Source organism: Bemisia tabaci, chromosome 4 (genome assembly GCF_918797505.1).
Source record: "Bemisia tabaci chromosome 4, PGI_BMITA_v3".
Lineage (NCBI taxonomy): Eukaryota > Metazoa > Arthropoda > Insecta > Hemiptera > Aleyrodidae > Bemisia > Bemisia tabaci.
In genome coordinates this window covers 43,839,154-43,853,789 of record NC_092796.1, presented here as the reverse complement: position 1 = coordinate 43,853,789, position 14,636 = coordinate 43,839,154, and the positions used below count along the sequence as shown (strand labels likewise).

At 40.4% G+C, this 14,636-nt stretch overlaps 1 protein-coding gene and 1 non-coding gene across 3 annotated transcripts in view; both read right to left on the bottom strand.

The window, feature by feature from the left end:
• Positions 1-14,636, bottom strand: part of LOC109037958 (NAD kinase) — a 149,744-nt gene that overhangs the window by 111,971 nt on the left and 23,137 nt on the right. The gene's annotated exons all lie outside the window — the stretch shown is intronic.
• On the bottom strand, positions 420-508 carry TRNAY-GUA (transfer RNA tyrosine (anticodon GUA)). The gene is given in 2 exon segments: positions 420-455; positions 472-508. It is a non-coding gene; the product is annotated as a tRNA-Tyr (tRNA).

Sequence of the window (14,636 nt, the reverse complement as noted above, 5' to 3'; positions counted from 1 at the left end):
CATTGACCATAAAAATATTTCTTGTTGAAATTGTGACAAACAAAAGTCAAGTTCTTGAAGGATTTCAGTCACCTCAACAATAATTTGAATGAAATATCGTCAATATTTCATTCTAACTCTGTTGGTTTTCGTCGATTCACTGCTAAACTTGGGACCTCCCATGAATATGAACTGTAAGTATTTCAAGTTGAACTAAAAATTAAAAAAGACCATGAGTTCTTTTCTGACAAGAATGTCACCAGTTATTGTGCATTAAATAGAGGAGGCCGAAATAATGGTTCTAAAAACTTTCACGTGCTTCGCAGCTACTAGGGAGAAAAGCTTGGCAATAAATATTTTTGGGGAAACAACCTGGTTCTAAATCGCATAGGCTAAACCTGACTAACAGTAAAACACAAAAAATTTTTATAAAAAGATCATCCTCCGAGCCGGATTTGAACCAGCGACCTATGGATAACTTCAGTGAAACAACTACAGTCCACCGCTCTACCAACTGAGCTATCGGAGGTACGTGTCGAGTAAGGCCGAAATCGCGCATGATAAATTATTTCATCCTGTTGGTGGGTTTGAGAGTTGTTTCGCAGCTGATATGTGATTGTTTTATTATTATTTTTTATAACACCCCCCCCCCCCCCCCGCGATTTGTTTTCAAAAGATTTACCAGGATAGAAATGGATTCTCATTTCTGAAAAATATAGGAATTGAGAGAAATGAATGCATCAAAATATTACATGATGGGAGTTTCAATGATTAATCCTTAACTAGGATAGCACTATCTAAAGCTATTTCAAAAAATAAATTTACATAATTCAAAACTGAAACGTAAATCAAAGTACACCGGGTGTTCCAGCGCACCCGACCACTATCTTTTACTTGAAAACGCCCGAATATTGAGCATCGAATCGAAAACTTTTGGGGGAAATCAACCCCGAAGAATTAACAGAAAATATTGTCAGCCCCCCCCCAAAACTCAATTTAAGGGGGGTTGTGAGGGGGTTGCCCCCCATTTCTCGCATATTTCAAAAATTCAAACAGACAGGGTATGTTTTAGCTTCGATTTTAAATTCTTTGGCCAAAGATAAGAACTTTTTGTTTTATGCACTTTTTCCCTAAACCCCCATTTTTGGAGTTACGGAGCATGTTGAGGCATTTTTTGGGCAAATTTCAATTAGACACTGTTGGCGTTAAATTAATCCGATTTTCAAAATCTGTAAGTCCCCTGAGACAAAAATTCAATTCTTTTAAATTGATACGCCACGTGACCCATGTTGATCAAAAGTTATACGGGCCGCGACCCCCCGAAAATTTTAGGGCTTTGGAAGGCCGTAAGTCAAACATTTCCAATGGCAGAGGAATGTTTTGACTTCAAATTTGAATTCTATGCAAAAAGTTACGTAGAATTAATGGGGCGTAGGACCTATTTGCCCCAAATTGTTTTTGCCCCTCTTTTCTTCCAAAAATACACGGCTTCTTAAGGGGAAATGGGATCTTAAAGTAATTAGGAGCAAATAGGCCATACATCATATCAATTCTACGCAACTTTTTGCGTAAAATCCAAATCTAAAGTCAAAACATACACAACATAAAATATAAGACAAACCTCAAGTGATATCCTATATTAGGTATACTCATGGTCTATTGCTTCTATCAAAGTTCATAGAGCGAGGTTACTTGATGTGTATTTTTCGAGTAGATAACTATTCGCGCTCCGCAGGGTGTTTGTTGCCTATGCAGTAAAATTGAAGGCGAATCTCTCACAGGAAGATCGCTGTGATTCAGGTTTACGCATGGTCTGCTGGTTCTATCAAGGTTCATGGAGCGAGATTAAGGGCCGATCATACAATACGTGACGCTAAATTTCTGATTTTTCAACTCCCCTCCCCCTCGTGACCCTGGTGATGGTGAAGGTGGATTTTACGGGACAGGCGTACATACCTGACCCATTTCGGCCACTGAGTCAACGAAGCTGAACTTTCACAGCTTTGTGCTCGCTCTGACTTATTGTGGAACTAGGCCTGAACAATCGAGAATATCGAGGAGCAACAGCAGTCCTGCTCGGCATAATAGCTCTCGGCGAAAAGTGTATCTATACCGTTAGCTAACAAACACCTAACTTCCACAAGAGCTGGACAAACGCATGATTGGGTACCGGCGTTGCCAGATTTCATTATGTGCGTGGTTTGATTTACGCTCGTCCGTTGAGCAGGAAAAAAAAATGAAAAACGTTTTGAACTTTCCTATGGAAAGCAGCGTATCAACTCATGCGAAAGCCTCGGGGCTCGATGTAAACAAACATTCCTACACGACCGGTTAATTTGCTGCATGTCAACCTTTCATTAACATCGGCATTCGAGGCTAGCCATCTTCACATTGCAGCAGAGCGCCATCAAAGCTTATTTTTTAATTTTAGGAAGATTAAAAAGTCAACTGCAACTGAAGTATTTAGGGAATCCGTTCCATTGTCCTTTACTGAAAGATTAAAAAGAAGCGACTAAAGTAATCAATTCTTCAACCCAAACTTCGGTTCGCATGATTGAAAACTTGAATTCAAAGCTTTAGCGTCAGCTCATATAACATTGGAGACTAGTCGTCAATTTTTTATATATGTATATTTTTTTTCGTCAAATTCTTTAAATCAAAGAAAATCCCCTTCTTTTCTTCTTCAGATAGCTTTTCAAAACCATTCAATAACTTGGCGCACATAAAATATCTTTATTTATTTCAAGAAAATTTTCTTCGGAAAATTTGTTAGAGAAGACAAATTCACTCATATTAAAGTACTTTTCAGCATGGACGTAAAAATCAGAAAAAAGGGGAATCAAAATCAAAGATATTTCATGACTTCCAGGATACAAGACATCTGTCAAAATGCAAAATCAACGACTTTCAATTTCAGTTCGTTAAAATCGGACTCCTGGAATTTTACAAACAAGGAAATAAATTTCGACAGTGTGTGTGTCACTGCTCTTTCCAATGAAACGGCAAATGGTAGTTCTCAGACCAACTTTCCCAAACTTCCCCTCGGAAATTATACTTTTTCTAAAGACTGTTGAGGGTGCCTGACAAAAATTTTCACCCTGCAGTTTTCTTCTAATCACATGCAAAAATTAGCAAAACTTTGCACAGAAATCAAACAATCATGTTTTTGTAGAAAGGGGCCGTCCATAAATTACGTAACACACTTTTCCGGCATTTTTGACCCCCCCCTCCCTCGTAACGCTTTGGTAGCGTAAAAACAAAAAGGCGTGACACTCTCCTCGACCCCTTTCCCCCATACGTAATTTATGGACGCCCCAAAATTGAATAGTTCGGGTACACTGGAAAAAAAAAACACATTGGATCTAGAGTCCAGACTCTTAAAAACATTGATAAGAAAAAATATTCTTGATTCACTCAGATTTTAGCTTAAATCAAAAGAAAATCCGCTCAAATTAAGAGGCTTGGTTCTTGATTTAAGCAAAAATCCGATTGAATCAAGAGTATTTTTACTTGTCGATGTTTTTAAGTGTCTGGACTCTAGATCCAATGTGTTTTTTTTTTTTTTTTCAGTGCACGTAATTTATGGATGCCCCCAAAATTGAATAGTTCGGGTACGTTCGCAACTTTGGGATGGAGTTCCGTTCCTCAGTCTGGAAAACAACGATTTATTGCAGGTTTGGCAACGGTGGAAATTGGGTCCTTTTTGCGGGCGGCGATTCCGTGTCCGGCTTTTTCTTTCCAGGCCGCGTATTATTTTTCTGATCGGAGCCGACAGCGGCCAAAACGCGACTATTAAACAGCTCGCGCTCCTTTTGTGTTCGAAATTAATTGGCCCGGCCCGGAGGCCCCGGGGCGGGCGACCGAGTGGTGGCCGAGAAAGCCGAAGCCGGTGGTGGCCGGATAAAGGGGCGACTTAAATTGGTTCCCGAGTCCTAATCCGATCCGATTTGCCCGAATTGGGGCACCGTCGCCGATAAAATATCCAAGGCTCCCTGCACAAAAATGCATCCCAAGACGGGCCCTCGCCCCGGACCCCCGGGCGCCATGCCCGTATACGGACCCGCGAGTTCCGTTGTACTTCCATCGATAAAAAATCGACTTTCAAAAAAGAAGAAGTGCGTGTACCCGATTTACAGATATGGAAAAACAACACACATAAAAAGAGGAACGAAGGCTCAATACACCGAAAAAAATAGATGGTGCTGACGACGGAACCTTCTGTTCACAGGGCTCCTGCAGTTCCTTTGTTACACTTACAGAATATTTCTGTTGTGAGAACGGAACTTCGGTCGTGGGGACAGAGTACTCTGTCCTCATAACGGAAGCTTCTGTCACTGTTACAAAAGAAGTGCAGGAGCCCTGTGAACAGAACTATTTTTTTTTAGTGTAGGCGTAATTAAGCTAGTTCAAGCCACCTGTTCCTGTTAAATGGGGTAAGTTGGGTTAATTTAGGTCACATTTAGGTAAACGCGATGAAAATTTAAATTTTTGAAAGGGAGGTGCATGATGAGGCTCTGAAACGTCCTAGCCTTAAAAGATGAATCCACACTGAAAAAATACTTCTGTTCACACGGCTCCTGCACTTTTTTTGTAACAGTTACAGTAGTTTCAGTCATTAGGGCAAAGTACTCTATGCCCAAGACCGAAGTTCCGTTCTCACAACAGAAAAATTCGATAAGCGTAACGAAGAAACTGCAGGAGCTCTGTGAACAGAAGAGTTTGTCGTCAGCACCGACAATTTTTTGAGTGTATTCAGAGGGTAAGCAAACATTAGAACATCGAACGAATTTTGCTAAAGTAGGTACTGGTTTCACTTTAAATTTTTTACAGGGGACAGATCCGTCATATGCCTGAGACATACTTCAGTTGTTAGCCCGGAGAGTCTCCTTGGAAAACCTCAAGGTTGAATTTCAAAGAATTCGAGCACGAAAATTAACGATGCACGAAGGCAAGAGGGAGAAATAATCAAACGTTTTGTGACAAAAAAAAAAAATTAACTATGGGTCTTTGAAGATGGAGATTTTTGGCCCTTTTTTAGCGGGGATTTGTTCATGTGTTGCGAGACGCTTTTAATTTCTGTCTCCTTAGCTAATGAATAACTTTCCTTGGTGTTTTATGTACATGTGTCATTCCATGCCAGGATAGTTACATTATACAGCTCGCTGACTCCAAGATTGCCCCACCCCCCTCCAATCTTGGAGTCAGCAACGATTTGGTTGGTCGTCTTGGTGGGAGGACGATGTATACCCAAAGATTTAGTGATTTATTGGGCCGACTATCTATAATTTTTAGGGCTATATTTAAGAAATAATCACTAGATGGGCTGCCTGTCTTCCAAGTTCCAATTCCTGAATTATTACCCAGATTTTAGAGTGCCACTTAACGGTTTTCGGAAGAATGCGCGACTCGGTCAAATGCAAAAGATAGGAAGAAAGGAAGAAAGTAGTAGTAAGATAAGTTTATTTTAAAGCGGTAGTAGTAGTAGTAAAATAATTTTATTTTAAAGCGGTGCTTTAGCATCTAAGGCCATTTACACCTCTAAAGAGGGCAGTAACAGTAATAAATTTACATGGAAATATCACTAAAAATACAAAAGGGTTGAGGGGAAAGGTTAAATTTTGAGATTAGTGGAGCGCATAAATTCAAAAAGTTTCACAGGATGAGCTTTAGCATCGAAAGGAAGAAAGGAAGAAAGTAAGAAAGGAAGTAGTAGTAGTAATATAATTTTATAAAGGAAAAAAGATAGAAAGAAAGAAAAAAAGAAAGTAGTAGTAGTAAAATAATTTTAAAGGTTAAATTTAAAGAAAGAAAGAAAGAAAGAAATAAAGAAAAGATAGAAAGAAAGAGAAAAAATAGAGATTGACGGAGAAAGTGAGGGATTTTTCTGATTCGTGTATCTGATAAAAAGAGCTTTTTAGTCATAATGTTTTTTAGCTTCCTTAAAAAAGAAGCCATCGCGGCAATGAGGTTGAAGAGTAGTATAATCGAGACTTGCAGTTGCTACCAGTTTTTAAAAAATAATAATTCATTTTAGAGGACTTTTATATGAGGAAGTTACTAAACATAACTTTGACCAACGGAAAAATATATTTAAAAAAGGTTATTTTTAAACCATAATTTTAAAGTTTTATTGGGAATTTTCGCAAAGTGCTTGTTTCAAGATCGTTCGGTGAGGTAAAAACCCCGATTTAAACGGATCCGATTTTCTTCACAATTAATTCGCCGTTTTTCAACTGTTTCTGCACTACGGTTTTAACCGGCGAAAAGCGGCGAAAATGGCAGCGCATGTGCTGTGAACACTCAGGGAAAGACGAGAAAAATAAAGGAGAAGAGATTAAAAGTATTGCTAGAAATTTCGGAGGCGGGGCTCGAAAGCGGTAAGTAACTAAGTAACAAGTATGATCAACAATTATAAGTATTGAAGCATGAGTCGACAGTCTGCGATAAAGATTAGTTTGAGATTATTACAGGCTATTACATCAACGAGTTTAGTTACATAATAATTGAGACAGATTTAGGCATTCGGTTTCCCATAATTAACATTGAGGTATATTGATAATTGTCGTCAAATGCACTGCTCATGTTGTGTGCGTACTCCTCAGAAAACGCTGACTAATGATAATGATTGTTCGTTCTTTCCTTTTTATCAGGATTTGAAGAATCAAGAATAGATATTATAATGAGTAGTAGTAGTAAGCAGGTGAGAGGAACCGAAGAAAAAATGTTGATGGAACAAGTTGCAAAAATGAGTCGTTCGTACACAGGAATCAGGTATCTAAAAAATTAAGTTCTAGCATACTGCTTTGCAAGTAGGTATATACATAGAACGGAAGAGGACATTAAAGAGTATGTCGCTCTTCTTCCCCACATATCGCCTTACGCTAAAAAAATTTCAGAATGGTACCATTGGTACTTTACCGCGCACTATATTGGTACCAACTCGGTCCGAAACGGATCATGTTGATAACAAAATGTATCATGGACCGGATCATGTTGGAAAAAATCCGTAGGAAAAGCAAAGATGATAAAAAATTGCAAATATGGGTATAGCAAACATTTAACTTCTTTGCCTAAGGTGCTCTTTTGACATCACTGACATATCATTAACCTCTTGATGCTACCGACACTTTCTTTCTCTTTTTTCTCATCTTAGTGCTCTGAAGGGTTGGGACCGTCCTCACATGATTTCTTATTCATCATACTAGATAAAGTATCGTGCATTTGTGCCGTGCTATTTAAAAGAATAAAATGAGGGAGGTTGCTTGGTTTTTGAAAAATAACTGACCGGCAAGAGAAAATGTCTCTCTGGAGGCAGATACGTGTATTTGCACTTGAAACGTTGGTTATACTCCGCGTAATTCGACAAATTGTTAACTCGCCGTGCATGAGACCGAGGGTCAGATGTCAGATCATATTGCTTGGTTTTATCATCCACTAATTCAGAGGTCACCCGCCCCATCTGTTAGATTTTAATTAAACTTGGTTATCAGGACTGACCTACTGCTCATTTCTGCACACGAAAAACCAGGCGGCAAAACTGTTAAGAAAGGGAAAGTTGATGTTCAACAGATAATAATCAATCCTATAAATACATGTGAGTGCTTCATTGACTAGCTGCATGCGGCGCGCGGCGGTGAATAGTGATGAGTTTAACCTGAGGTCGAAAACCCAAGGGAGGAGGAGGAGGAGGCCTTGTCCGAACAAAATCACTTACAAGATGTACGGAGCTACCTCCAACTCGTCGGAGTGACACATAGCGATGGCCGAAGTGCGAAATGAAATTTCAAAAATTACAGAAATTTTTCAAACACTGCTTGCAGATGATTTAATACCAAGATGTCTAAATTGAATGCCGTCAAATAAGACAGATGCACGCGTACACATATTGACCGAGTTCATCATTAAGGAACCAACCCACATTAAGCTGAAGCTGAGAAAAAGAGGTTTGAAGTTGTATGCAGCCTGCATAAGGCTTAATGTAGAAAATAAACTTTAACCCCTCTTTTCATAAACTAATTTCTGTTTTTCGACTTTCGTTTTTTGGCGAGAGGAAAATATACAGCTGGTAGAATTTTAAAACATTCTTGACCAAATTTTTTCGAAGATGTAAGTTGGATCTTTTCTGATAAACTCGATTCATATACAGGTCTGCAACAGGGATAAAAAAAAGAAAAACGGGGGACATAAGTGAAAAAGTGGGGGTTCTTCCCTCTTTCGCCTACTCATAGTTCCGCCACACCGGGAATACCCAGAAATCCAACAACTGGTGATCTTGTTGTCCCATTCAAAAGTACAGGGCAGGAAAAATCCAGGGGTAAATTGAACGTATGATTCGACCTACTGAAAGTACATGGTCGTAGAGTCTCCATGGAATGTAGCAGTAGCACCAACTTCAATCCTGGTGTACGAAGTAATCAGGGGCGGAGAGAGTTCATCAGTGTAAGCTTTCGCCAGAAAAACGCAAATTTTCCCTAAGTATGCACTATTACGCAACGCGGTCGAAGTAATTTAGGCAAAAAAAATCAGCGCGTTCGAAGTAAATTTGACAAAAGTTAAGCACGATCGAAGTAATTTTCAAAAAAATCAGCACGATTAAGGTAAATTTGACAAAAATTAAGCGCGATTGAAGTGATCTTAACAAAAAATCAGCGCGGCTAGTGCCGGAGTGTACACCGTTCACCCGCGAAGTACAGATCGCCGCAGTTCGTGAACATTCAGCACGCCTGGAAGTAATGACTATCGTCCAAAACACGAGCCACTTTAACCCAAACGGCCAACTGATCCAGCAATTTAGGGAGTCTCCTCGAGCAAGAGGAAATTAAGGCTCGTCTAAAGTAACGAGATCATCATGCGACATGAAGGCACATCATGCGCCCGAAAATGAGTGACAAGAGACAGCCCGCACGTGACGACCCCTTGTTCAGATTCGGATGACGCGGTCTAACAGTTCTGCGTCGACAACGGCAATCAAGTTGTCTCAGAGGTGGAAGTAAGCTCACACAATTCGTTAAAACCCTGACCACTTAGTTACCAAAGTGGCTAAGATCCCCTCCAACGTTGCTCACGGAGCGTATCAACGTCTTTTGGACTTCATTTTGCGACTGAGAACTGCAATTGCTGGCTCATCCGTAAAAACACTTATGTACAAAAGAAAGTAATGGTAGATACGTTGTTTCTAAACTGAGCCAGAATTTGTAGTTCCGGATCGCAAATTTGTATACGAGAGTTTACAATTAAGAAGCCTCGCGGAGTGGTTCGAGTTATAGTGATATCAAACGGCCAAACATTTTGCAATTAGGGACTACAATTTTTGGTTCATCCGTGCAGACTATTATGTACACAGGGAAACTAATGGGGCATACGTTGTTTCTAATCTGAGCCGGTGATTGTAGTTTCTAATTGCAAAATATAGTCTAATTAACCTAACTATATATTTACGTTTTTGGCACATTCACCCACGTTGAATTGTCTGCTATTTTCAGAATCGAACTGCGAAGTCTGAAACGAACATGAAAAGCGCCAATCATATAAGGATGCATCTATTCCATAGCGTAGGTTCTGTTTTAACCAACCCATTTAAATGAAGGCAAACAACGTTATTTCACACAGTTGAATTCTCGGGCGTGGTTCGCCTTCATTTCGTAGGATAGGCAAAACCAGATCCTCCCCGTTTGAATAGCCACATTCTGACAGGTCTCATTAGGGAGCTAAGCATGACAGAGAGGCCACACAAATGTAGAATTTGAATTCGGAATTCCCCAGAATTTCCGGGTTTTTCTGATTTCTGAAGCAACACGGAACAATTTTAGAAGTTCATTGAAATCCAGGTAGAAGGCGACACTGAAAAAGAAGTCTCTCGGATTCCAGAGCCCAGACTCATAAAACATTTGGCAATAACATATACTCTTGATTCAATTGAATTTTCGCTAGAATCAAAAGGAAATCGACTTGAATTAAGAGGATTGGCTCCCGATCCAAGCAAAAATCCGATTGCATCAAGAGTATTTTTTAATGTCAAATGTTTAAAGAGTTTGCACTTTGAATCCAAGAGACTTGTTTTCAGTGAATGTGAAAAAAGAGCCAGAGAAGTTGGCGTAAAATCCGGGCACATGTGATAGATTCGCCTTTCCTGTGTTCCCAGGTTATTCTATTCTCCTCTCCTGATTCATCCCGTTTATTGGAATATTCCTGATTAACGCCGGCCTGCAGACCTATGCATGATGATCCACGCGACAGGCATGTAACACGCAACTAGTTACAGCTAATTTTGCTGTTCTCTTGACTGTAGTGATCAAAAATTCAGTGAAATATTCAAGCGATCGAGGAGGCGAACTTTTAACAGAATGTCCTATCGGCAATTTTATCACACATTAAATTTTTACGTTAATCTTAGCTTAGCCGACAGTGCAGCATGCAAAGTGCGTTCAATGACGTCATTAAAACACCTTACGCCACCCTCTTCCAGGGACTTGACAACTACTTGCTCGATAAGTGGGCATGTATTCATCGAAGACCTCTTAATTATGTATGGCGGGTTGTTGAACCATTTCAGTCGTTGTTGACCGATGGGGCGGGTCACGAGAGGTTTCATTGGCACAATCATCCATAAGCAATCGGACGTAATACCGGTAAAAGGCTGAGTATTTGCCTGCGGGCTGATTGTTTATATAGATAGACAAAGCTGTATAGATAAAGAAGACAAAAGGGATATGTAGGGATCCTATTGGTGGAAGCGGGTGGTTGCAATGGACAAAGGGGGTAGGTAAATAGACTAACTAACGGCAACCCACGAGAGACCCTATAGTTAGTCCATCATTTACACCCTTGGTCTATAAAGCACCCATTTCAACCAATAGCATCGATCCATACTCCCTATGTCTTCTTTTTCGATAGCTTTTACTGGGGGGAAAAAAAACATATTGGATCTAGAGTCCAGACTCTATTGATTCAATCAGAATCTAGCTTAAATCAAGAACCAAGCCTCTTAATTTAAGCGGATTTCGTTTTGATTCAAGCAAACATCCGATTGAATCATGAGTATTTTTTCTTGTCAATGTTTTCGAGAGTCTGGACTCTAGATCCAATGTGTTTTTTTTTCCAGTTTTGTCTATCAATTTTAACCGAGCTCGCTGCCATCATTGTTGAGAGAAATCTTACTCTAGAATACCAAATCGCATAAGAGTAACGCATGAACGCACAACTCGTGAGACGCGAAGCGCTTCGATGGTTGGACCGCTATGGTAAATTTACTAATAGTTACGTTAGATACAGGAATAGAACAATAAGGTGCCTATTTGCCTTCAAAAAATACACTACAAAATCCCAACCGGCAACACAACGCGCGTAAAAGGCTGTATTCTTCCTAAGTGGCATGATTATTACTCTCCAAGTAATTTGTTTGGATAATGCCTTCAATCCTTCAAGTCGACAATAGTAAAATATTCATAGCACTTGATTACTTTAGAGGGGTGAAGCACACAAATAGAGAGTAACAGAAAACAATAACACTTATTGGCACGGAATTCGATGAGTTCAACTGGTGATCTACTTTACGAATATTTTTCTCTTATTCATACAACACGTCAACGTCACGTCAACGGACTGGTGTGGGTAACAGGGTCGGATTAAGGGGGTGGCCACATGGGCCCCAGCCCATGGCGGCAAATTTTGCAATCTTTTTTAATGTAGGTATCAAAAAAAAGAGAGAAAAAATCGGATTCAGAAAATAAATTACGAACGAGAAGAGGCGACAAAATTTCTCATTTCCTGAGAGTAAAAGTATAGTAATTTCTAATTTTGTCGCACGCTGAATTTAGCAGCTGAATGTGGAAGTCAACAGTCATCGCCCAACGGCTGAAATTTAGCAAATTCGAGTTATTTTCATCCAAATGAGTATCAAATCTACTCGAATAGTTCAGACAAATTCAACATTAGTCCGATGGTTGCTGAGAATGGTTGCTGAATTTTGCGCGTCACGCGCAAAATTCAGGCATCGAGCCGATGACTTCCACATTCAAGCCGCATTCAGCTCCCACATTCAGGTGTGATTGCGGCATAAGTCGTCTTTCAGTGATACAAGAGACAACACCTTTAATTCGTCGAGTTGAGAGAGAAACCAAATACACAATTTGACCTGGAACGGTGGAGAGGCGCGGCGGTCGGCATGAAACGCGTAGCGCCCACAAGACTGCATGAATACTTCACGCATTGCGCGAAACAGTGTGATCAGCAGCGGTCGGCGTGAAACGCATAGCGCCTACAAGACTGCATGAATACTTCACGCATTGCGCCAAGCAGTGTGGTCACTTGGTCAGCAGCGGTCGGCGTGAAACGCATGGCGCCCACAAGACTGCATGAATACTTCACGCATTGCGCCAACACAATGCGGTGGGCGCGGCGGCGGAAGGTAAAATTATTAACCACATAAATGTTTCTTCTTTCATAATTTGTTCGTTCGTTTTTTTTAAATGGAAGGCCTTGTCCAAACGGAAATGGTTTTACGGAACTGAATTTTTTTTTAGTGTTGACAGGGCTTTCACAAAAAATGTGCCCAACACGAGTAAACGCGTCTCAAACACCCCTCCGCCCTCCCCCACCGGCACGTTCACTTGGTGGTTTTTATAGATCGTATTCGACAGATCACACAGGTGAGAACGTTCACTTGGTGGTTTTTATAGATTGTATTCGACAGATCACACAGGTGAGATTATATTGATATCGGTTGATTCAATATGCAACCACAGCCTCAAAAGTCAATTTAGAAATCTGACGTAACGGGTCTATGTGATCGAATTTTTATTCTCTCGAGTACTTACCAAATGGCAATGAAAAGTGAAATAGTTAGAAATTTTCTCCTTTTCAGCTTTTACAAATTAAATCCTAAAATTTTTGTTTGAGGTTATGTTCTATTGTTTTGAACCAAACGATACATCGAACCACTGTCGAATACGATCTATTCATGTTTCAAAACGAATGAGAAGGGGGTGGAAAAATTCAGGCGGTCCATGGGCGGCAAATAGGTAAACCCGGCCGGCCCTGGTGGGTAAAGCATTAGTTCAGCTGGTACATTAAACCAATTATCATCGTGGGCGCATTAAACCACTATGAGTGTAATGATTGGTGTATCAATCATGAGGTAAATACCAACTACCAACATAAAAAACTACAATTGTTGTAAAGCAACAATCATTTTGTGCCTAACACCAATTTGATCGGTCTGGAGCACCGACTGATCCTAGCTGAGTCAGATTTAGCCGAACAGTTAGCGAACAACATCAACTTTTCTCCAGGGTATTGCGCAACCGTCTGGTGTGACAAAGCTTTGTTTCTTTATGACTGCGGAATCATGACATCATCCAATGGGCAATGTTGAGATTTTCTGCGATTGGAGTCGGGAGAGTTCTTGACCGATCAACAACGGGATCAAAACAAAGCGAAGTGGACAAGGCGAAGTTAACTCTGCAGCCTGGTGGCAATTCATCATGAGTGGCAGTTTCAGCTCGAGGGCCTTTACTTTCAGTTGGGCAGCAAGGTTGGGCCAAACTTCCCGACCCCTGACATACCCGCGCACGCACTGGGCTTTCAGACATGGATGCCAAGTACTTGCCTTTGGTCTCAACCATGGTGTCTAGTTTTCTTGGTACAGCTCATTCTCTGATTTTTCCCTTAGTTTCCCTGATTTTCAGGAGCTCATTCAATGATGAGAAACCGAAGTTTTCTCCCACTTTCCCGGGATATTCTTGAGGAAAAGAATATTATTTTCCAGAGTTTCAGATATGAATATCGATTTTAATTAATCTTTCAGCCATTTCTTTGGCGCACATTCAAAATATTAATTCAAAAAATGTTCCTGGGTGTTCCGAAATGATACCTGGGTGGTTGGAGAAGAGATTCCCGGTTTCTGGAACAGATTCCCTGACTTTCCAGGTAAATTTTCATTCCCTGATGAATCCCGGTTTTCCCCGGTTTTTAAAAAATTAGAAACCATGGTCTCAACCATAGAGTACCTATATGTATAGCGAGAGTATACACAGATGCGGAACTCCGGAAATTCAGGCCCCCGCGAATAAAGCAGCCAACTTATGAATTCAAATTATCCAAATCGATTTATTATTACAATTAATTGTTACGATCCGTCCTCGTCGTCTGTAAAACACGCAATTCACTAAGTTTTTGCATGAAATGTACTCATTTCTGCGGAAGAACGCTCATTCTTGGTCATCTTGTGTACTGGTTACACGCTCAAATTCCCATCAATTTCTGATCAAATGGTGACTGGTGCGCACCATCCACCATCAAATTTCTGCGGCCTGCAAAAATTTGATGGTAGTTGATGGAACTGTGGGGCTCATCCTTCATCTGATTTTCACAAAATCGTGCTTATTTCATGCTTATTTCAATCAACACGCTGTTTTAATTAATTTTGCTCATCAATCTAGATAACTCTCGACCGCCATCTAGGTCATCATTTTGATCGGAATTTGACGAAAATTCGAGCGTGTAACCAGGCCATATGTTTGGACTGGAATCTGAGGATTGGCAGTGAAATGCTGTCGCCTACGCCCTCCATGGTGCCGGAATCACACGCTGAATTTGGCAGCTGAATATGGAAGTCCACAATTATCGCTCAACGGCTAAAATTTTGCAAATTCGACTTA